General features: G+C 45.4%; 1 protein-coding gene across 1 annotated transcript in view; it reads right to left on the bottom strand.

Moving 5' to 3' along the window:
* Positions 1-24,940, bottom strand: part of unc5db (unc-5 netrin receptor Db) — a gene marked incomplete at its 3' end in the record, with an annotated part of 252,798 nt that overhangs the window by 183,754 nt on the left and 44,104 nt on the right. The window lies entirely within an intron of this gene.

Genomic DNA, 24,940 nt, shown 5'->3' with positions numbered 1-24,940 from the left:
CGTTACTGCGTCATGTCAGTGCAGTCCACAGTCAACCAGTATGTTTGGAAGAGAACTAATGATCTGAATATTGATATTGACAATCCAGTTCTCTTTACTTTGCTTTTATATGTAATCTTGTATTTTCAGGACTTTACAATGCGTCCCTGCTGCATTCAAAGCTGCTACCGTACACCAGGAAACACTGAACTTCCCCTGCAAAGTTTCCATCTTGAAGTTGTCATGTTTGACCTTCACGCCAGGTCAGCTTACTACTTAATGCCATGAAGAGTGGCAGCTGCACTGTGATGAACAATCTGGGTCTCAAACTCTTCTAATGCAGAGGTGAATGGGATTTCTCTACCATGACAGACAAAGACATGACAGACACGGGGCTTTAAAAGGCCTTCGTAAAAAAATATGCTCATCTCATGTTTGTGTGGAAAGCTTTGCCAAAGGTTTTACTCCTTTTCATTGACACCGAACAAGAGCCAGGAGAGGATCCCACTTATTAAACATTACCTCTCCACAGGCTGCCTCATTATCTTCCATAGAGGAGCCGCTCCAGAGCCAGATACAGCACGAGGGGAAGACAGGTTTCAGCTCTGACCGAGTTGATGCTGTCAAAGCTGAGATGCTGTATAATGGATGGCCTCGATTTAAATTTTGCTACACATCCTAAACGTGTATTACAGTCGGTGTTAGCGTGGTTAGAGCAGCTGCATCCCCACTGACAAGTTCAGATTTAATTCAAGACTTCAATCCATCACACAGACAGAGTTTTGGCCAATACCAACAATTAAGCGATTCTGCAAGTGTCCAAAAATAAGCCGACGCTGGACTGAGCTGAAGAAATCAGAAAGTCTACACCAGCGTTTGGCACGGTGAGTCTTGTCTCAGCCATGTGGAGCTTGTTTGAAGTCGCTACTGATGTGCTGTTATTTATGCAGAGCAAGACCACAGAGACCACAAGCAGAGGGCTGTGTGACCCACATTCGGCAGACTTGAAAGTGCTGCTCACTGCTAAGTTTATCAGAGGGCAAAAGTACATGGAGGGCATAGCCGTTTCATCTGGGCTGCTCATCCCGTGTAACCAGCCTATACAAATACAGCGCGCCGAAATGGTCCACGAAGAACTGGCTCTGACCAATATTTCTAGGGCTTAAAAGGGTCATTGCGTCGGTATGTGTCCGTAGACAGAACACTTGAATATAAATCAGATATCACATCAGCAGAGTTCATATTTGAATCACCCAATTAGGACACATGAACCAAATCATTGCAGCGGGTCGATCAGTCCTGGCAGAGATAAACTTACTCTGCCTTGATTTTAGGATACAGATTTTTAACTTTTACCTTGGGAAATGTGTGAACATCTTTATCATTCAGGTGTAACACTATGGGGGGTTTTGCAAGGTACCTCCCAACTGTCAATCAAAGAATGGATTCAGTACTACTGCGTATTTTCCTTGGATTTTCTATTTGTGAAATTTCAAAGTTGTCCTGACTGGAGAATGGCCGGTCCTTTAAAAACATACCTGGCAGGTGATTGGATGAACCGTCTGTCCATCAAAACTGTGTTAAAGTTACGCAGGAAAAGAGTGAAAACAGATTTTCCATCAATAAAAGTTACTATTTGCTCCTTTTCAGGGCGCACTCACACTGTCCTTCCGTCCCGGGCCAAAACCGTTTTTTCAGCTAAAGCCTAGAGCGTTTGACCAGTGTGAGTGCACCCGCTCCGCGCATAACCGCGGACAGCTGGCCGTCCACGGCCCGTCTGAGAGAGGTGGGTTTTTGTAAAGCCTGTTTGCACGTGTACGAGCACGAGCGTGCGCACGTGTACAAGCACAAGCACAAAACCTACGGCGGTAGCGGTATGTGCGTCTGTTGGGACATAGAAGTAAGAAGGACGGACCATGCGCGGACATTTCAAACAATGGCGGTGAAAGGTTCACGTTGGTGTGATGCGGAGGTGGAGTGTTTACTGCAGATTTGGTCGATGAAAATATTAAAAAACAGTCGACAAGACGCACAAAAACTCCGAGGTCTACGGAAAGATTTGTAAACAAAGCCACGCATCGCCATGACGTCATCAATGCGTGTGACCTGTTACGGCGTGATGACGTATAGGCAGCAAGAAGCATTCTCCGAGGCCCAGGTAGTGTGAGTACAAACGGGCCTGGGGCGCGGGGGGACAAGGACCCTAAAGCACGGGGCACGGGACGGACGCACAGTGTGAGTGCGCCCTCGGAGACAACTTGTGTCCTTGCAGAGAGAGATTGTCCCAAGTGTTCTTTGGAAATCGTATTTAGCTGCAGTTTTTACAACTAAATATGGAATATAGAGTTGAATCTGGGTAAAGCACAGCACTGTGATGTTAAACATCAAGGGTTTGTTATGAAGCCTTACACCGTCTGTTCCTTGAAACTTTGTGTTGGGGTTTCTTGACACATTACAACCGTTACATTTAATGATCATGAATATGTAGATTACATTTTTGCACTTCAGACAGAATGAAGATGATGATTATTAATAATATACGATAAAACTGATATAGATGTCGTATATCTGATTAGAAGAAGCCAAACTTAGTTCCTACATTTAACATAATACTCCGTGAGGTCTTTTTCCAGTGAGGTCAGGGAGTCACCTTTTGTGTTCTGCGCGGTCGACACTGTAAAGCCGACTCGATTCCTTCCCCGTACGTCAGAAACTGATGCTGGCTGACAGTCAGGGGGGAATTAATTACACACTCACGGATTCCCAGTTCTGACTGCAAACACAATGGGTTCAACACAAACAAACACTGGTCAGCATTCATTCGCGCAGATGAATAAAACAACACCAGTCATTATCTGCGTCCCTCATCTCTCCTTTGTCTCGGCTGCTCCACTTTGCCCAGAATTTGCTGACGGCCTTTATTGTGCAGCTCAATATCAGAGACAAAAATGCATCTGATTACTTTCTCTCAACAACCCGGCTGCCACAAGACACTCAACCGTCATTTAACTCACTGCCATGTTAATGAATAAATACATAATGCATCATTGTAGTGGGGCATTTCCCTCTGAATAACCCAGATTGAAATAAATTGGTCATGATTAAACCTGAAATATCCTTCTTTGTCAGGTTTTGTCTCTGTAATAAACCTAAATGCTTGTTGATGAGGACATAAAAAAGCCACAGTGTGATTATATACCACTGTTGAGCACTCAGAAAATGGAAATGGCAACAGTCTTACATTCATTTGCTCTTCTCATATGCTGAAACGCACGAGGCTTCGTTATAGAAAGGCTAAATGAATATCATAAGATCCACTCTGCTTGACTCGCTGGCAAGAGCAAGTTCTCTGTAATCAGCTGAATCACCAATACAGTATCACTTACAAGCCATTTCATAGTGGGGCTGTCCCAAACACTATTTTGAAACTTTGGAGCTTTACTCATCGACAGCAATTATTTGGATACTCCTTAGCGTTGGTGGGGGTGGACATTCGCCATATGTGTGGTCATTTACGGTGTTTATCCCATAGGCTATAAAAAATTAATGTAGCATCGCCTTCAAGGTCTGTTCTCTCAACTTGATCCAATCGTACTCGATCTACAGGAGTCGCCATCTTGTCAGATTTTGACTCTGACTCATTTCCTCTTACCAAAAAAGGGCATGTATGTGACGTTGGGGGGGAAGGGAGATACGTCCATCTGGCTGACGTATACCGACGAGGAGAAGTGAGGGCAAGAGGCTAGCTGTCACTCAAGAGGCCACGCCCCTAATTATTCATAAACTTTAACCTCCAATAAAATCCAATCTAGCCTGGTCCATAAAAATTCACCCCCCTCAGTGTTGTCATGGAGATATGAGCTAAAAATACAGACTAGAATGTTATTTTGTCCTTAAACAGGTTTAATGATGCTGTGAATGGCCTGTTTAACATGGGGGTCAATGAGAAACTGCCCTATTGTGCAAACTACACCTAGTGGACACTAAGAGAACTGCAGTTTTTGGCACTTCCTGATTGGATCAACCAGGAAGTCGCTGTGGTTGGGGCTTGGTTTGTCCTCCAGGCTACCACAGCATGGCCCCACAGACCTCTACACACATCAGACCGCTTTGTTACAACGCCACATTTCTCTCGGGACGGCGCAGCGCTGCGGTGTTTCAGTGTTTACACTTTATGAATCAGTCTGGCAGCTAGCCAGAGTCAGAGCAGAGCAGCCACGGTTGGTAGAGCGAGAAAGTTAAGCCGAGCACACACTGTAGGCTTTTGGAAATCTTGTTGTTTAATTCCAACTCATCATCAGTGCCCACAGTGTACAGGTCAAATAGAAATTAAAACACCCCGTCAGCCCCTGAGGACTTGTCTTGTTATTATTGTCAATAAAGATGTCAGTACCATTACCAGAGGGTCACAGTAATTAGCACCTCTGAAATCGTGTAACATGATACATTACTGCACTGTAAAGATCAGCCGGCGGGAGACACCAGAGTTGGCTTTAAACAACTTTATTTACGTCCCTCTCTCACTTCATGCAGGTGCAGTGAGGAATCAACTGTGTGGAACCGACTCCTAGCTTTGCTTCATCTGTGTGAGAGCCTGACCGAGCAAAACCTCTGACATGTCAGAAATTCATCCGAACGTCGGGCGGCAAGTCATGAGCGCTTGGTCTGGCCATGATCGCTCCTCCCCCCTGTGCACCGCACAGCAAATGATGCCAGACAAGGCTGAAGTCCAGTCTGACTCCAGTAAACGGGCTAGGGGGGAAAATATGTGTGCAAATGACTTATTTTAAGTCTGAATGTATGAATGGGGGTTTAGTTAGAAGCTTATCTTTATCCAGTAGCTTATTTGGCATATGAGCGATGTGCTGTTATCATTGATATGTTACCGTGTATGGGGTATGTCCTGTTCGGAGCACAGTGAATGTGTGTAATGTGTGTAAAAGCACACAGTTACAAACACCTGTTTTGTAAATCCTTCCCTTCTGCCGTCACCAGTGCGTCTCATACAGTGAGTGATATTAGGTCGACAACGCATCAGTGTCTGGTCAGACTCCGCAGACAGAGTCTGAAGCTTCAGCCCGTGCAGCTGCAGAGCGGCCTCACGCTGCCTTCAGACATGCATATATAAAGAGGCAGGCTGTCTCCAGTCTCTCACTGAATCTGGAGCTTTCAGCCATGTTTAGTGCTCTGCATATCATTTGCATAATTTAAATGGCTGGTTTTTGACACCACCACAGGGAGGATGGGAGAGAAGGCTTGATTACAAAAAGTTAATTTGCAATGTTCTTTTAATGTTTGTAATGTTTGTTTCTTGCAGTATACGTACTTGCAATAAATTTAGTTTCTTACGTTGCAAAATGTTCAGAGAAGAGAGCACGGATTAGTTTTTATGATATCGAAACCTTTTGTTTTTCAGTATTCAAAATCATTTCTTAAACTGTCTCTACTGCACTGTAACTTCCATTACATGCCTTCAAAATGACACTTAATTGGCAATTATGCTTTTAATTAACTTCTACTTATATTGCTCAAATGTCATTTTATATGTTTTCCAACACTTTTCTTAAAAGTTTAATACTTTACTTGTCTTTTTCCGATGTTTTTAAATGTAATTTTATATGATTTTCTTTCCAATGCTTTTAATGTTTTATGTAACGCACTTTCAATGACCTTGTTGAATTGTGCTGTACGGATAAATTTACCTTGCCGAGCCTATTTTATCTTTTATTATAGAATACTTTTGTACATTTAAATTTGGCTGGGTGGTTAAAAACACAATAACACATGTTCTATAGATCCCACTTTACACCGTCTCTAAGGGCTACACTATGCAGGAAGCTACAAACAAGCTTTATGCACACGGCAGGTCAGGAAAAAAGAAACATGCTACAGGTAAAATGATAGGAGTATAATATCTGCAAATCTCCTCTGCATGCCCTGCTGGGAAAGTGTGTAAGGGGCAGAATCGGAGACGGTTGTGTGTGTTTTTTCCAATAGAGCAGGGCCTGCGATCCTTGAGCTGAAGGAGCATTGCTCTCCCCAGACACGCTTCCTGCACACGCAGCACTACCCGGGGAGCTCAAGCCTGATTGGAGAGGACAGGCCGGTCCACTGTTGCCAGCAGAGTGTTCAGGATTGGGCATATGCGACGGCGTCCTGGCATTGACATCGTTCCACTGGGCTCTGATTGGCAGCGGTGGCCAGCATGGCTCACAGGCAGCACACCTGATGATGGGGAGAGGTCCCGCCAGATAAGGCTGTCTTGATGCCGCCCATATGACAGCCGGCCATAATCCTACATTCTTCTGAAAGTGCTGCCTGTACCCTGGGTATATCTACATCAGGCTGGAGGAGATCATTCTTCCTGAACATGGCTCTCTCCAGCTCAGCGGAGTGACAGACAGCCAGGCGGGCGGGACAGCTTGGCGGACAAATAGCTTGCTCCTGCACGCTCCTCCACCACAGAGGACTTGTGTCAAAAGTGATGGTTGACACCCCGGCTTTAAAGCCTAATGGCATTAAGGTTGTGAGCAGACAGCTGGTTAGAGAGGAGCGCATGGAGCCTAGAGTGCATTATTAAGTGTAATGAATGTCAGCGCACGAGCTCATCCGACACATCAGGTGCCAATTATAGAGGTGGGCCCTGATTTAGGCTTGGATTTCTAAACTCAATGCACCACGGAGCTCCTTTGGCCTAACTGACATCTGCCTCATTAACTCGGAGAAACTGGGGGACAAGGCTGGTGACCATCCTCGCCTCCAGGCCTCCGCGAGCCCTCGCAGGGGCACAGGGACACGCATTCTCCCTGCCGCGTCCCCAGCTGAGCTCACTCCTTACCTATTATTGATGAGGTGGAGGGTGAATGGAATATGAATGGGAGACAGCCGGAGTGACATTTGGAGGTGATTAGATAGTCTTGTGCACCATAGCTGGAGTGTTCGGCAGGGCAGTTCATTCATTAGTCAACACTGAACAGTGCTTCAAATCTTCACGCATAAAGAGGTAAATAAAGCATTCATGGGTATCATTGCCTCGGGCAGCCGGAGCAAACACTATTGATTTTTCTGAAGTGCTCTAAAATAATAGTCACAGATGTGTCAAGGCATTCATCAAACCGTCTCTATGAGCCCGATCCTCCGCGCAGTAAAAAGCCAATGTGCTGCTCCGTTCTCTCAGAGTAATCGGAAATCTGTGCCAGTGTTAGCGGTGACAGTTTCGCTACTTGGTACAATATACTGTCAACCAATCACACACACACACACACACACACACACACACACACACACACACACAGGGACCTCACAAGCACCAGCGTTTTCCCTTTCACAGAACAACAACATATGCAGCTCTCTTAAACCGCACGTTTCAAGCTCCATCTTTCAGGGACAGAGAGAGGACACAGAGTCGACGGTGATTTAAGATCGATATTCAATAAACTATACGGGGAAATTCTCTTCAAGCTGAAGAATAATGCGCCAGCACATTTATACGTCCTCCCAAGTCTGTCGCAAACAGACGAGCCTCGAGGTGTGTGTTGTCTACTCTTTCAATAATATGTAATGTACTCACCTCTATAAAGCAGATTCTCCCAAGGCACCGCCAGCTGCCTCGCAATATATTCTCGGTCAGCTTGGTAGCACTGATTATTGGGCCGTTATATCATGGCCACAGCAACAACAACAACAGGGGGGGAGGGCGACCACAGGGAGCTTTTAGAACTGTCCGCACTGAGCTTTATCGGAGGAAGTATAACAGGTCAGCCGAGAGGTGACCAGATAATTTGACCTCATCTGATCACAAGGGAATGCACGCTGGAATCAGACAGTGGCTGCCGTCATAGAGTAACGTGCACACCCCTGATCAAATAACCACCGGTCAACAGTATAATGGAGGGAGGGTGGGGGGGGGGGGGGGTGCATAATGGGTGGTTGTGGAGGGATTTACTTTAGCTGTTATGTTCTGACAAGTCAGAGGTTTCCACTGTAGAGTATCACCCAGAGCGTGCCTTTGTTCATGTATCATGTTTGTGTTTAAGGGCGCACTCACACTGTCCTTCCGCACCGGGCCAAAACAGGTTTTTCGGCTAAAGCCTCGTGCGTTTGACCAGTGTGAGTGCAACCGCTCCGAGCATAACTGCGGCCAGCTGACCGTCCACGGCCCGTATGAGAGAGGTGGGCTTTTGTAGAGCGCGTTTGCACATGTACGAGCACGACGCCTACGGCGATTCTGACGTCATTTCCTGTGCGCCTGTTGGGACATAGAGAAAAGAAGGAGGGACCATGCGCGGACATTTAAAACAATGGCGGCCAAAGGTTCACGTTGGTGTGATGCGGAGGTGGAGTGTTTACTGCAGATTTGGTCGATGAAAAGATTTAAAAACAGTCGACAAGACGCACAAAAACTCTGAGGTCCACGGAAAGATTTGTAAACAAAGAGACGCATCGCGATGACGTCATCAATGCATGTGACGTGTTACGGCGTGATGACGTATGGACAGCAATAAGCATTTGCGCGAGGCCCAGGTAGTGTGAGTACAAACGGGCCTGGGGTGCGGGGTGAGAGGGAGGGGGGACAAGTAAAGCCCGGGGCGCGGTGCAGAAGGACAGTGTGAGTACGCCCTAAGTGACAGAACGAAGATGCAAATCTTTTAAACATCATATCAAACATTTTAGACTCTCCAAGTATCTATGACCAACATTAGAATACAGTAGCGTGGGGCGACCGCATGACAGATCGGGCAGGATTATTTATTGTTGACTGTCAGCCACAGCCACTCTGGACAATGGGCTAGCACTCAGTCTGGCACTTAAACTCGTCCACACAACTCTCACACACCGCAAGGGCCAGTCCCTCATTAGGCGCTGCGGACACTTCACTGGTCGCCGCTAACACTTGAGAGTTGATTGTCATCCAATTCAGTCTCAACAGGACTGCTGGAAATATTCTCCTCCTGATCAGCACTTACCCTCCCAATAGTTCCCATTGCAGTGTTTTTAAACTGTTCATTCTACCTTCACTTCTTCCCATCACAGTTTAGCTCGTAACTAATCATGGATTTGTTGATCTACGGCACAACATACGTCAGCAAATTCCCCACTGAATCTTGAAACTTGAAAAGGCGATTGCTAACAAGTGGCTAATTGAGACTAAAGACATCATCGTGGTGTACTAGTGAAGTCAGTCGGAAGCTAGTGGGTGGAGTGGTTCATTTATAGCCAAAAATTATCTTTTCACCTCTGTGATGCATTTAAGCTTCAAAAATCAAAACATTGGTGTTCATTTGTGAAAATTATCTTGCTAAACGAATCGGAGTATAATAAACTCTTAAGCCACGGAGCTTATTCTGCAATGATCCAAAATCCAATGGAAAAACACCATTTCTGTCTTCTTGACGAGGGAACCAGGGCGATGCTAACTTCTGGGTTAGCCTACTAAAAAATACGTCATCCCTGCAGGAATCCCATTTCAAATATCTCATATTTTACGCATTTTTATTCGGGATGTTGTAGTATTTTGATAGCATTATATATATCTATATTAAATGTTTAAAAGAGATCTCTTCGCATACCACAAGAGGAAGCTCACGTACCGTCAGTGGCACATGTGCCGCAGTTTTAACAGCGATGAATTGCATTATTCTAATGTTCTGAGTGATGAGATGTCAAGATGAATAAGATTTCCCTTCCACATCTCAGGCAGCACAATTGAATAACTCCACGAGATTCACCTAATTGTTAAATTTTTATCCTAAATGTCTTGTACGAGCAGCTAACCGAGACTCCATCTCTTGTGAAATACACGTCAACAGCAATACTGCATAAAGGAAAGCATACTCACCTGATTGACAGATCGGAGGATGACGACACAGTGACGAGAACATAGAAAGAGAAGAAGAGAAAAAAGACTTTAGCAACATTTGCGATGTATCAGCAGCCTCGAGGCCGACATATTATTCTCAATTTAAAAAGATGTCATATGATCTCACTGGGGTTCTGAGGCTAAGGCACTAAAAAGCTGCACCCAGGACCAGGCATCAGTATTCTGGCAATGCAATGTAACAAGCAGTGCTTTGAAAAGCCCTTGTTGTTCAGTCTTTCCCTGTACAGCGTAACATTTGTACCATCAGCACTCAGCCGAGGTGTGACAAGGACCCTGGAGGTCTGGGAACGCTGTCTCTTTGCCGCAGTCCCAATTAGAAGGCTTCACCTGGCCAGCAAGGGATGGCGTCAGAAGTCCTCCATCTGTCAGACCTGTGCACTACCACTGTCATATCACTCTTCACAAACAGCCACTGAGGCCAACAGCCGCTGCCTAAAAGCCCCATGTTTCAATGGCCATCACGGCTCGCTCGAAATGCTCGCTGTACTTTGACAGGCTGCTCCTCTCACTCCTTCAAGGAAGACACACAGGCTATACCGTAAATACTGCATGTCAGACAACTCTCGAGGACTCTCTAGTACCAGCAAACCGAGGGATTGAGAGCGTGGGGGGTTGAAATCTCTTAGCAACTCGAGAGAAGGGCAGATGGAAAGAACTCAGCACAAGTTTGTGAGGTAATGTTGTGGAAATACTTTTAAAGGAGCTTGAATATAGCAAAACTACATCAGCATTGCACAGCTGTCGACCATCATTTTCAAAATCCTTATTAAAAATAAATGGCTGTTGTAGCCAGCAACTAACGGTTGACCCACCTTCAAATTTAGAGAGGTTTATGGGGGCATTTTAGCCGGACCAGGCTGGATGTAAGATTTTGGGTGGGTCTCCAGTCATGACCTAGCGGTGGGAGCTCGCCCCCGAGGGCCCGCTGGACAGTCCTGGCCGGTGACACATTGATGTATGAGCTCCAGTTTTTCGCTCCCTCTCCCCCTCAGCGCAGAGAAGCAGGTGTGCTGATCAGTGCCACTTGATCTGTCAGTCGGATGGATAAAAATAGCCTTGGAGATTGAGCTGGGAAAAGGACTCACCTAACTCTTCGGTGGAAACTCAATTGACTTTGAAAGCCATCTAGAATGTTCTTGACCACTTTTCAAGGTCGGACATCTTAAACGTGGCTTTTCAGTTATCTAGGCTTGTCTTACCTTTAGGTGACTGGTCGCTTAAAAGGAAGAACTGCCTTTCATCGATGTCACATTACCACATAATTCTGTTATCATCTGAAAATACACTCAAGTACTCTGGAACAATACATTATCTCCGCTGTATCGCAACATACGTCACAACTAGCAGTTCACTTTTTAACTAATTAGGACAAATTAGTCATTTTCCAATCTGTCAAGCTAGAAAGCAGAGCTACCATTCAGATAAAGGCAAAAGTTATTTGCTGCCTCACTTCTTTGCTGCCTCACTTCTTTCCTTCCTGGTCATTTAGGGCGCACTCACACTGTCCTTCTGGCCGGGGCCAAAACCGGTTTTTCAGCTAAAGCCTAGTACCTTTAAGCAGTGTCAGTGCACCCGCTCCGCGCATAACTGCGGCCAGCGGGCCGTCCACGGCCCGCTTGAAAGAGGTGGGCTTTAGCGGAGCCGTTTGCACATGTACGAGCATAAGTGTGCGCACGTGTACGAGCACGAGCACGAGCCCTACGGCAGTAGCGTTATGTCCGCCTGTTCGGACATGTAAATAGAAGGACGGACCATGTGCGGACATTTAACAACAACAACAATGGCGGTGAAAGGTTCACGTTGGTTTGGTTGAGATTTGGTCGGATGAAAAGATTCAAAAACAGTCGACAAGACGCACAAAAACTCAGAGGTCTGGGGAAAGATTTGTAAACAAAGCCACACACACGCGATCAATGCGTGTGCCGTGTTACGGCGTGATGGCATATGGACAGCAAGAAGCATTGGCCGAGGCCCTGGCAGTGTGAGTACAAACGGGGCTGGGGCGCGGGGGGAGAGGGAGGGGGGACAAGTACCCTAAAGCCCGGGTCGCGGTGCGGAAGGACAGTGTGAGTAAGCCCTTACTGTCAGATTTAGTTGAAATATCCTGGGCTATCCTCCTGCTCTCGCTGTAGGCTTTGAAAAAAAATGCATAACTTTGCAAGTTTTCTCTGAAGTCCCTGATCAAGAAAGATTGAGGGCAGAAACTATAGATGGGGAGTAAAGCTGCAGCGTCAGCAGCTTTCATTGCGGGGAGGCTGAAGAGGCTCGGCTGGTTGTTTGAACAGCAGGCGGCTATTACACCACGCGGATGCTCAGAGTAATTAAATGTGCTCTGTTCGCCTTCATGTTCCTCTCTCTCCATCAACAATGCCTTAAATCTGCACGGGTAGATTTAAAGTGGCGTTCATTTCAATGTTGTTTGCTGAAACCTTTTTTTTTCCTGCCAAAAGCAGCAGAAGTGTTTTATCCACTTGTCGTAGCCTCACAGTTACAGGAGGACTGATTAAAAAGCACCCAAAGTGAAGATGCGTGTTGGGAACGCCGCGCGATAAACTCCTCCATTAAGTCCTCGAGTGAATTAGTTGTGCTGTAGTTACGTTCCCTTTGACTGGGTCCACTTTTAATGAGCAGTTCTCTATTTCATTTCCACTTGACACATTCCTATCTAACTCTGTCAAAGGTGCAAAACGAGGTGCTCAGAAGAAGCTCGTCTAATTAGCACGCCACTTGTGGTGGTCCCAACGGCAACCGCCATTTTCAAATATTAAAGCTATTATCATGATCACTCGCGCCATTAACATAAAAGCAAGGCAATGGGCCATTTCATGTGGCTACCTACACAAACACCTCGCAAAGCATATTCAAATCACAGAGAGATACGGGCTCAGCGGGGAATACGTTATGGCTAATAGTGGTTAGCACTGTCGCCTCACAGCGAGAATGTTCCAGGTTTGCATCACGGCTGGGGCCCTTCTGTGTGGAGTTTGCATGTTGTCCCCGTGTCTGCGTGGGTGTTCTCCGGTTTCCTCCCACAGTCCAAAGACGTGCAGGTGTTCGGTTCATTGATGACTCTAAATCACCCGTAGGTGTGAATGGTTGTCTGTCTCTGTTCGTCTCTATGTGTCCTGTGATAGACTGGCGTCCTGTCCAGGGTGGACCCCGCCTCAAGCCCGATGTCAGCTGGGATCGGCTCCAGCACCCCCCACGACCCCGACCCCGGGATAAGCGGTTGAAGATAAATGAATAATAATGGTAAAGCACATAAATGGGATATCGTGCTGTCAGAGGGGTACTCCCAGGTTTCACGGGTTCACTTAGTAGGGGTGGGCAATGTGACAAAAATCTCATATCACGCTAAAGGTCATTTCATATCCCGATAACGATAAATATCACGATATAGCGGAGACTGCTGAGGTTTTTAAAAAGAGGCTCAAGACCCATTTTTTTAACCAGGCTTTTATTTAATGGATTTCTTTGAGGAAGTGCTAATCAGAGCACTTTTTATCCTTTTTTACTGTTTTAATCTCCGTGTTTTAGCCTTCATGCTTTTATTTTTATGTCCTCATGTCTTATGCTCTTATGCTTTTAGCCCCTCGTGTTCTTAGCCTCTGTGCTTTTATGTTTTAGTCTCCATATTTTAACCCTTTACTGTTAGGCAACAGTTTTTAATCTCCAGTGTTTCCTCAGGGGGCCTAAAGGATTGGGAGTTGTCTCTGGTCTGGCCGCGGGGGGTGCTGTCCCGTGGACGGCTCCGGCCCGGGCGGCTAGAGGGCTCTGCACCTTGGTGCGGAGGCTCCTGTCTGCCCGGGTTGGGGGGGTCTCTGTGGCGGTGCTCCCTGTGACCTTGGACTGGGATCTCTCCCGGTGTGGTTGCCCCCCCCCCAAAGGTAGCTTCCTCTAGCCTCCTCTGTACCTCAGGTCTCGCTGCCCGGCCATGTCTCTGTAGTGACAGCTAGTGTTTGTGTAGGTGTGAGTGTGTGTGTCTGTGTGTGTGTGTGTGTGTGTGTCTGTGTGTGTGTCTGTGTGTGTGTGTGTGTGTGTGTGTGTGTGTCTCTGTGCATGACTGTGGGGGTCGGAGGGTTCTTTTAACTTTCTTCTCCTGATTTTATTGGATGTTTCTCTTTTTCTGTACGTCTCTGTAACTTGGCACTGTGCGATACTTTCTGTATGAAAAGAGTAAAATAAATAAAGGTTGATTTGATTAAGCATACATATTTTTTTGTATTTTATGTTAAATCAGCATTTAGAAAAGCTTATTTCTTTTACATTGTGATTTGTTTATACTTGAAAAAAAGATACTCATGTTAGATTCAGTGCTGGACCTAAATATTCAAATATCATTGTGTTGGGTATGTTTTCATTTCCAGTATTCGGAAAGGGCTATTTGTTTGTTTTGTTTTTGCTTAATGTAGGCTATCAATAAAGGCAAACTGCAAAAATATTTACCCAGTACGTTCAACAACAAAAAAGACATTTGTAAAAATAAAAAGGAAATCAATACTTTGTATAAGAAATTTAATACTTTTGTGCTAACTTTTTAAAAAAAGTGTGAAATTCAATGCTTTTTCAATACTTTTAAGACTGTGACCAACATCCAACGCTATTGGCTGCTACCATGGAAACAGAACGAGACAGAAAGTCATCGTCAACCCGTCAAAACATTTTAAAATATGAATTCAGACTAAATATAATTTTATGGAAAAGCAATATTTTCACTCTGTACCCCTCAAAATAGAGCTTTTAATAAAGATTCTACGGATTCAACCTTTAAGCATACGTTCAGCAGATGAATGAGAGCAGCGGTCATCAAAGCCACTCGTCTACTGAAGCTCTCCGCTAAATCAGTCATTAAGTGTCTCCAACTTAAAGTGCTGACTCATTAAAGTCCCCAGAGTATTCATTCATAACTTGAAAGGTCAAGCTGATCCCGCATCAGCTTAGAGAAAAAGACAAATCTGCTCATAAGAGGCAGATTAACAATATTAGTAATAGACCCTAAAATAGTGCAGAGGAGAGGAGAGTGCAGTGTGTGTTGTGTGTTGGGGAAGAATATGCTAAAGCAAAGGCTGTCGTGGGTGTCAGGGATGAAATGTCTGGGTTTTCAGTTACCTCGGGCAAGAGGTCGCAGCATTGAGAGAGAAGAATTAATTATGTGCATATGTAAAAGAGTCACGACATAATATAAAGAAAGACAATCTAGCCAAGAGGAGCATGTTACACCCCCACCAGTGCTTGAGCATTTGGGTTTACATCTCCGTCTCTCGAACACGATCACAGAAGGAAAGATGGAAACTATCTTTGCATTGAATAAATGGTTCGTTTCATCCCTCTGCTTTGTCCTTGTCCTGGCAATATTCAGGAAAAATGCTGGTGTGGAAACATTTCCACAGAATTAACTGAGGAAATAATTCCACGTTGGTGCTAGAGTACCACAGAGCAGGCCGAAAGCTACACCGCGGTGAGGGCAATACATTCAACAATACACGACATGTGGGAATAAACATGGCACCGACACGGAGAGCACTTAATCTCCGAAGTGCTCTAAGAGAAGTCGGGGCTTTTGTCATCGGCTTCTTGGCAAGGAGTTACGTAAATCGTGTCCAATAGCTCATGTGTCTTGGAAAACACCCGTCTGCTGCTTGTTCAAGCTATGCGAAATAAGCCGACATGTGACCCCCTGCGTGACTGGTCCTGTTTTAAGGATGGCGGGGGGAAAAGGATTTAAAGGGGGATATTGTACACGCGTGATCTAAATTACTGTCAAGGGAGTCAGCGCTGAGGACAGGAAAATCTGAAAGATGCCTGCTGTAATCTCTGCAGGAAATAAAGAAACCAAGCATGGCCGTTTAATTGCCGCCTCCGACTTGGCCTCTCCGCGGTATTTTAGGGAGCTGAGCTGCCGCAGAGCCGGATGGTCATCAGTGCAAAGATAGAGGGAGGATGTGACTCGAAGGCTTAGAACTTAACCTGCCGCGTTTAGCTCCCTAATTCCAGTTCATACGTAAGTGATTCATAGGCATGATTTTCCCTTTACGTGTCACCGAGGGCATCTTTGTCAACTCAGGATTCAGCGCACGGAGACCCGGGGATGCCAACGCTTTGATAAAAGACTGATGTCGCAGTGGAGACCGAGCCTCTCTGGAGAGGGAGTTCATTGAAATGATAACAGATGAGATATTGATTCAGCGCTGATTACAGCCACACAGATGAATGTCAAAATATTGTCACACTCGTTCTTCATTATATTAGCACAGCGGGGACAAAAAGGACGGCCAGTAACGGATTCATTCCACTGGGAGGAATCCAGAGCAACTGCTTTCATGTCAAGGTTAGCTAAAGTGACTTTACTGTACATGATAATAGACTTGCTATCAGATTCAATTAAGTGGAACATGTGCAGCAGCCCTGTAGTGGAGCAGATAGAGTACGGTCCGAACATATCTGGGGTTAGAGGTTCAGCTTCTTCTGTCGTTGTTGGCGTACTGTAAGGTAATGCATCACACATGTCAGTCATCTATTTAAATGCCACGCTGCCACACACACTCTATCTGCAGATGTATCTGCAGCTGTCATCTCGATGTATAATGTATATTATTTCATGTACTGTTTCTCCAGCTGCTATTGTGCCGCCGCTGTGCCACTTTCTGTTTACAAACCGAGGCCCGGCATTGAGAACAATAAGTCTGGATGACTCAAGAGACATACGCAACACAAGCTCACAGTCCATATTTAATACAGAAGCACAAAAACAGGTCATTTACTGAGAGACAATAGCAGCAGTTCTGACCAATTATCAGGAAGAAGCCTCAAAACATCAGATAATATAGAGGCAGCATAGAAATACATGAGGGAAATATGAGTGCAGCAGACACTTTGACTCATCTATGGTTTTCCCTTCACCTCTTTTGTCAGCTACGAATCCATAATGTTGCCGTACCGGCACAATTTTAGGTTTCTTTGAGACTAACTCTGCTATGGATTTAGTGCTGTGATGCCATTCAGTTGGGAGATGTGTCTGAGCGGCGAGTTTGCTACGATCCACAAGCTCTCTTAGCTATTTTAGTCGTGCAAATAAACAAAATAAATTTATAAAATATCAAGAAATGTAATTATCTTACACGTATTTTCCTTATTAAACAGAAAATACAACCCTACACCTTCTAACTTCAAGTTCTCTTTCACCAAAGACTCTTAATTAACTTGTGAACTCATCTTAAAACACACTTTATTAAAACTTATAATAATAAAACTCACCAAACACACCCTGGTTAGTTTTTCCCAATAATCTCTTACTCTGGTTAGATGGAAATAAAACCCTTAATTCCCAGAGTTGGATGTGAGAATATGCTGAGACTATACACATTTTTTACCCGCTGCAACTGCGCCTTTGTCATTTCCTGCCGAGCAGTGGCTCGATCCTCAGGGGGCGGAGCATAAAATTAATTCATTCATTCATCTTTAATCCCTGTCGGGGTCGCGGGGGGGCTGGAGCCGATCCCAGCTGACATCGGGCGTGAGGTGGGGTCCACCCTGGACAGGACGCCAGTCTATCACAGGACACATAGAGACGAACAGAGACAGACAACCATTCACACCTACGGGTGATTTAGAGTCATCAATGAACCGAACACCTGCACGTCTTTGGACTGTGGGAGGAAACCGGAGAACCTGGAGAAAACCCACGCAGACACGGGGAGAACACGCAAACTCCACACAGAAAGGGCCCCAGCCGGGATTCGATTTGGATCTTAATATTATAAGTAAATAAATAATATTCAATACCCGTCAAACTATTCCGATGAATCTCTCCATTAGGTGGCATGAGTAACATTTTGTGTTAAGCATAAACGTTTTGAATACAGGAAGAATTACAGGTAAATTCATTGGCCTCATGTGTGTACCATCCATCCATCCAAGCCCCCTGGCCAAAAGGGGGTGGGGCAGGGTACACCCTGGACACATAGAGACAAACAGAGACAGACAACCATTCACATAGTCAACCTAACACGAGCATGTCTTTGGACTGTGGGAGGAAACCGGAGAACCAATAGAAAAAACTACACCACCGTGTCACCGACCATACAATTGACAAAATAAAAAGACAAAAATCAAACACTGGACAAGACACATCGGAAAGCGACCCAACTCTATAAAGCACAAAAGATAAAAGGAAAAACCAGTGAATATAAATATATTTTAACAGAAGTCTGAAAAAGTATGGGTCTAAACAGTTGGGGTTGGTGGATGTAGTTTGGGTAGTTTTCAAAAGTCGCTGCTTTCATCCCAGTCAGTCTTCACAGTCTTGGAGTTTCAATAACATAACAGGAAACACTCATTTTTCAGGTGATTCCTGGCCTCATTAGTTATTCATTGCCTCTAATATCCAAACATCTGTCCAGTGACCACAGGTGATCCTTGCATAACTGCCGCTGCCCGTATCACCCCTGACCCCCCCAAAAATCCATTCAGGTCAGGAGCCTGCAGAGTTTCTCCTCCAGCAGCTCCGCTTTACCTTATCAGCAACTATTCAAGGTAGCCGGACCTCATGCCTGGAGCTAAAGCACTGGAAATCATAGGAATCACACACCGGAAATCACTTCAATCTGTATGATAATTTGAGACTCTCATCTGGGATCGGTCCGGTTCAGCAGCTGCATGGAAAGTGTCACATTGGTTGGTGATTTAATCTACATGATACAGTTGAAGTACTGTACATATGGTGCAGGAATGCTCTGTGAAAAGCACTGCATAGAATAAATTAATCAAAATCTGGTCCTGTTTTTTTTAATGCACACGTACCTCGAAAGCCTTAAGTAGCCTTAAAGTTCTGGGGTACATAGATTATGCTTGAGGTGAGCACTGATACAATTCAGGGCGCACTCACACTGTCCTTCCGCACCGCACCCCGGGCTTTAGGGTCCTTGTCCCCCCCTCCAGGCCCGTTTGTACTCACACTACCTGGGCCTCGGAGAGTGCTTCTTACTGCCTATACGTCATCACGCTGTAACATGTCACACGCATTGATGACGTCATGGCGATGCCTGGCTTTGTTTCCAGATCTTTCCGTAGACCTCGGAGTTTTTGTGCGTCTTGTCGACTGTTTTTGAATCTTTTCATCGACCAAATCTGCAGTAAACACTCCACCTCCGCATCAAACCAACGTGAACCTTTCACCGCCATTGTTTTAAATCTCCGCGCATGGTCCCTCCTTCTTTTTTCTATGTCCCAACAGGCGCACAGGAAATGACGTGAGAGCCGCTGTAGGCATTGCGCTCGTACACGTGCGCACGCTCGTGCTCGTACATGTGCAAACGCGCTCTACAAAAGCCCACCTCTCCCAGACGGGCTGTGGACGGCCAACTGGCCGCAGCTAGACGCTGAGCGGTTGCACTCACACTGGTCAAACGAGCTAGGCTCTACCCAAAAAACGTGTTTTTGCCCGGTGCGGAAGGACAGTGTGAGTGCGCCCTCAAAGAATCCCAATCCAAATAGCAGTGGCAAGAAAACTGCCCAAAGAATCCAAATTCTGGAAATGTACCGCATCTGCAAAAATCTCTCCGAAGCCGAAGCACCTGAGTGCAGAAGAGTTTTCAAAGTCGGATGCTGGCTGTTGGCTGGGAATGAGACTTTAATTATGTTGATGCTTCTTTCACATTGGCTGACCGGCAATCAGGACTCCCTCCGTCCATTGGGAGCCACAGGAAGGCAGGTTAATAGGGGTGCATGTTTGACTGCCAACTAAATGAAAATCGCTGTTCCAAAAACCTTTTTCAGGAGAAAATGGGTAAAGTAAAACTGCAAGCAGCAATAAATGGGCCCTCACATCCCCTCACCACATGTCAGGAGCACTACTCAAGGTACAATTGTACTCACACTGGTCAAACGACCGGGACTTTAGCCGTGAAGCGTGCTTGGGTGTGACTGTGTGAGTGCACCCTTAATAGCGTTTCATCACAAAGGTCTTTCGATTGTCCTGACCCGACATATTCTCGTCAACAGGTTTGTATGAAACAGCGACCTGAAGTGGGCTGCAGCGGTTACATTTGGTGTTGGTTAGATTTAGAAAAAAAGGTTGAGATGTTGCACCACTAGAATCTTCATTCATTCATTCATCTTCAGCCTCTTGTCCCTGTCGGGGTCGCGGGGGGCTGTAGCTGATCACAGCTGACATCGGGCGTGAGGCGGGGTCCACACTGGACAGGACGCCAGTCTATCACAGGACACATAGAGACGAACAGAGACAGACAACCATTCACACCTACGGGCAATTTTAGAGTCATCAATGAACTGAACACCTGCACGTGTTTGGACTGTGGGAGGAAACCGGAGAACCCGGAGAAAACCCACGCAGACACGGGGAGAACATGCAAACTCCATACAGAAGGCCCCCAGCAGGGATTCGAACCAGGAACCCTCTCGCTGTGAGGCGACAGTGCTGACCACCACAAAACCGTGTCGCCCTTACCACTAGAATCTCAAAAATGCAATTATAATAGCAACTTCAATAACGCCTTATAATAGTTCAAACCATACTTGACAAGATTCCTAGGTGAGTCTAATTTAAAGCCTTTGTTTGGCAGTGTACACTTAAATGAAAAGCAAATAGCTTTTAATAATACGGGACTTTCAGCCTAATTTAGGTTCATTATGCATTTTTACCTAGCAGTAGCCATCATTTCTACAGATTATGACACTACAATCATAATAGAATAGAATAGAATAAACAAAACAACAACAAAAAAACAGTAGAGAGAGGGAATGTTAGGATGCAGCGTCTGTATCTGGGCAACAGCGGAGTGGATGACGTCACAGGCCAGCGCTGCATCAGCTGAAGGAGGAACGTACACACGGATCATGATGGCAGACGTGAATTCCCGGGGCAAATAACAAGGCCTCATGCCCACAGTCAACAGTTCAATGTCCGGGGTACAGAGACGTCTCCCCACGCGAACGTGTCCGGGACCACACCACCTCTCACTCACGTACAGTGCAATCCATCCTCCTTTTTTCTTTCCGCTGCTTGTGACGTCCCTGTCTGCCCGAGCAGTGCTAAAACGGGAATCGCCACGATCAAGTAATGGCTGAGATTTGATAATGTGACATCCCTGCGATGAAGTAGGAAAACAAGCAGTCACATAGTTTCCAAATATTCCAAAAGTTTAGCTCAGTGTTGCCCAAAGTTAGGGCACGGAGTGAAACGCAGAACAATACAATGATCACATCTCTCATCTCATCTCATCTTCAGCCTCTTATCCGGGGTCGGGTCGCGGGGGCAGCAGCTTTAGCAGGGGACCCCAAACTTCCCTTTCCCAGGCCACATTAACCAGCTCTAACTGGGGGATCCTGAGGCGTTCCCAGGCCAGTGTGGAGATATAATCTCTCCACCTGGTCCTGGGTCTTCCCTGAGGCCTCCTCCCAGCTGGACGTGCCTGGAACACCTCCCTAGGGAGGCGCCCAGGGTTCATCCTTACCAGATGATCCTGAACCACCTCAACTGGCTCCTTTCAACGCTAAGGATCAGCGGCTCTACTCCGAGTTCCTCACGGATGCTGAACTTCTCCCCCTCTCTCTAAGAGAGACTCCAGTCACCCTCCTGAGAAAACCCATTTCGGCCGCTTGTACTCGCGACCTCGTTCTTTCGGTCCTGACCAAACTTTCATGACCATAGGTGAGGGTAGGAACGAATATTGACCGGTAGATCAAGAGCTTTGCCTTCCGGCTCAGCTCTCTTTTCGTCACAACGGTGCGGTAGAGCGACTGCAACACCGCCCCCGCTGCTCCGATTCTCCATACAATAATGACAATACAATAATGACAAAGTAAATTCATTTTCCTAATTCAAATAGCAGACGAGCTTTCTTTCACTGCAACACTGGTGTCTTCAGCTCAGATGCTGTGTGCGGGACTTTTATCGATACTATCCTCTCTGCCACACTCTCCATTCCAGAGTGTAATGTCTTACTGCTCCTGTGTCCTCATTCGTCAGTGCAAGTAACTATTTCTGTGATGTAATTGAAATAAATACATTTTATATACATTTTAAAGTCATGGTTTGTTGTGTTTGTTATCAGTAGTTTATACATGTAGAGGGTCTGGCAGTTCATGATGCATTTTTGTAAGTTTGCTTCCTGGGGATCCACGTATTTTTCCTCTGGGTCTCAAGCTGAAAACGTTTGGTATATATATATATTTATATATTTATATATCTTAACCACAGCTCATGGTCTTCATCAGTGGATGGGGTTTGCTCAGTGGATCAGTCAAAACTCTCAGGGATTTTCTAAGCAAACTCCATCTGCAAAAGCTAGCAGTTGGACCTTTAGTTAAGACTACTTTGCCAAAGTACGTTTCCCAAGGTCAAGAATGGACTTTCACTTTCTAAATGAGGTTGGCTGACCTGGAGGTTTGAATTCTTGTGTTCATTTCCCCATCTAACGTCATAGCAAGGTTGCTGCATCACTACATTTCAGCAGTTTAATCCATCACTTATTCTGAGATTGATCAGATAAATAAAAACCACTCATATCTTTTCAGGAAGTACGGAACTATAGCTGTGGCTCAGGAGGCAGAGCGGGTCGTTTTATAATCACAAGGCCGCCGCATGGATTCCCAGCTGTCTGTCTGTGGAAGTGTTGCTTCTGATGGACAAGCAGCTCGGTGTATTTATGTGTGTGTGAATGGGTGAATGAGAGTCAAACTGTGACGCATTTAATCCGGTAGAAAGATGCTGTATGAAATGCAGTGCATAGCCAGTGATCGGTTAGCCTAGCTTAGCATAGAGACTGGAAGCATTGGGAACCAAAGCTCAAAACATAGACCTGTCAATGCTAATAAAGCGCAGTAAACGACACATTTTATTGCATGTGTTAAGGTAGTAAAAAAGACAAAACAATGATTAGTTCTTAGTGAACAACAGTAGCCAGCGCGGGTGCATTTCCCAACATGTCCGCCAAACCAATTATTTGACTTTTGAGTACAACGATAAAGGTTGAATATGGAGAATGAGCAGAACACCGCCATCTAGTGTCTCCAGATCGTACTTCTAACAACAAAAAATTATTACAGCAGTCGGGTGGTCATGTTCGTCAGACCCGGCCCAGTAGCCTAAAGGAGACCGGAGTCTGTTTGGGTCTGTTTGGGTCTGTTTGAACCCGTCCCCTCCGCACCATAAAAACAAGTATTGCAGAGGAGTTTGACTGGCAGTTAGCGTTAGCCGTTACAGCTAAGTAAACATGAAAGTTATCTTAGCGATCAAGGAGAAACGTCGCCATTTTGGAGCGCGTTTGAATGCCTTTATCTCAGTCCTTCGAGTGAATGCTCGGCCTATATTGACTCTCTTTTTTGCCCGTCTCTGCTCACTCAGCTGCTGTGACAAATAAGCAGCATTTTACCCAGTGCCAGCCTACAGTAGCTGCACCCAACAACAGACAACCCTGGCAACCAGCAACGCCAAACGCTATTGGCTGCTACCATGGAAACAGAACGGGACAGAAAGTCATTGTCAAACCCGTCAAATTTAAATTTAAAACTATCAATTCGGACTAAATACATATTTTTTTCATTCTCTACCCCTCTAAACGCCCAGTGGGTGTTTTGTTTTGTTTTTTGTTTTCTACAAAAATGTAGCTTTTAATAAAGATTATACATATTCAACCTTTAATACTGTTGATGGGATGTCAGACATATGATCTTTTAGAAGACCACTATTTGTCAAAGACAGAAAGAGACCAATCTTCCTATTAAATGGTCATTAACCCTTAAACTAAAATGGTTACAACTAGCTTTCAAAGAGCAATATACTATATATCATGGGTGTCAAAGTCAAGGCCCGCGGGCCAGATCCGGCCAGCCAATGAATGATCTTGGCCCCCGGGATGATATTTGATTAGTATCAGAACCGGCCCGCACGCCACAGCCGCCTGCTGGTGTTTTTACGCACCAAAACTACATTACCCACAATGCAGCGGTAGCCCGCAAACTCACTGTAGCGCCGCAAGTGGGCCGCCTCTGCTTCATTATTCATCAGCATTCAGGGCAGATGTCAACTTTCAGCCCCACCCGCCCAATAATGGCTAAAGGGAGGTGCAAAGCTGTGTGTCTTTATCTTGATATTAAGGAACACATTTTATTTTTGAAGGACATTTTCTTTTTTGCTGTTTGCCTGTTGAAAATGTTTTCCTTGAAATAACAAAAGTCATAAGAAAATATCGCTTTATTCATTTGATGTACGGGACAAGTTTGTTTTTGTCACTTGAAATTACTGACAGAGCCGTACAAAAATATTGGATTATTCATTTAATTATTAAATAAAATACGGTACACTGTGTTAGGTCTTGGTTCAACAGGTTATATGCATCATTTTAATATGTTTTAATAAACTTTGAACCAGAGCAAATTTGTTTTTTTGGCCCTCTGATGTATTTGACTTTGACATCCCTGCTATATACAGTATATATTATACATATATACACACACACACACACGGGTATATACAGTATATATACACTCTTTCGTATTTCCAGCTTTACATCCACACACTGAGTGTTGCATTTTATTCATGACTTATATTATGCAGAGCTCTAGAAACCACTCCTGCTCTGTGTGCAGCACTTGCTGTTATGAACGGCCGTGTTGCACCTTCCGTCTCTGTTGCCTTCAGCTCCAGTTCCCTTCTTTAATATAATTCTCTGCAGCCCCGTGCTTTATCATGTCCGGCCCGGCTCCGCAAAGCATATCCAACGGTAATTAAGGTCAGACAATTAGATTCAGCCGGCCGCCGTCCTGGTGACTTAATAAGTATAGACAATTATCTGGAATTAATATGATAGATGCCGTTGTCTCCTGCTGCTCTGTTCAGTCAGATCTTGGCAGGGCTCCGGGTTGTTATTATTACCGAGTATGCATTCACTGTATTAGTTTGAATAATGACGCTCTCTGTGCGGCCGCTGCCGTTTCATCACAGTGAATGTGATTATTAGTTAGCAGCTCTATGTTCCCAGCTAAACACACAGCACTCACCAGAGGAGCCAAGGTCGAAGGCGCCACTGCGAGGCTTGGATGCCGTGGATCCTGTGTGCTCGG

The sequence above is a fragment of the Echiichthys vipera genome, assembly GCF_963691815.1.
Source record: "Echiichthys vipera genome assembly, chromosome: 4".
Taxonomy (NCBI): Eukaryota; Metazoa; Chordata; class Actinopteri; order Perciformes; family Trachinidae; genus Echiichthys; species Echiichthys vipera.
This window is presented reverse-complemented; position numbering and strand designations above follow the sequence as displayed.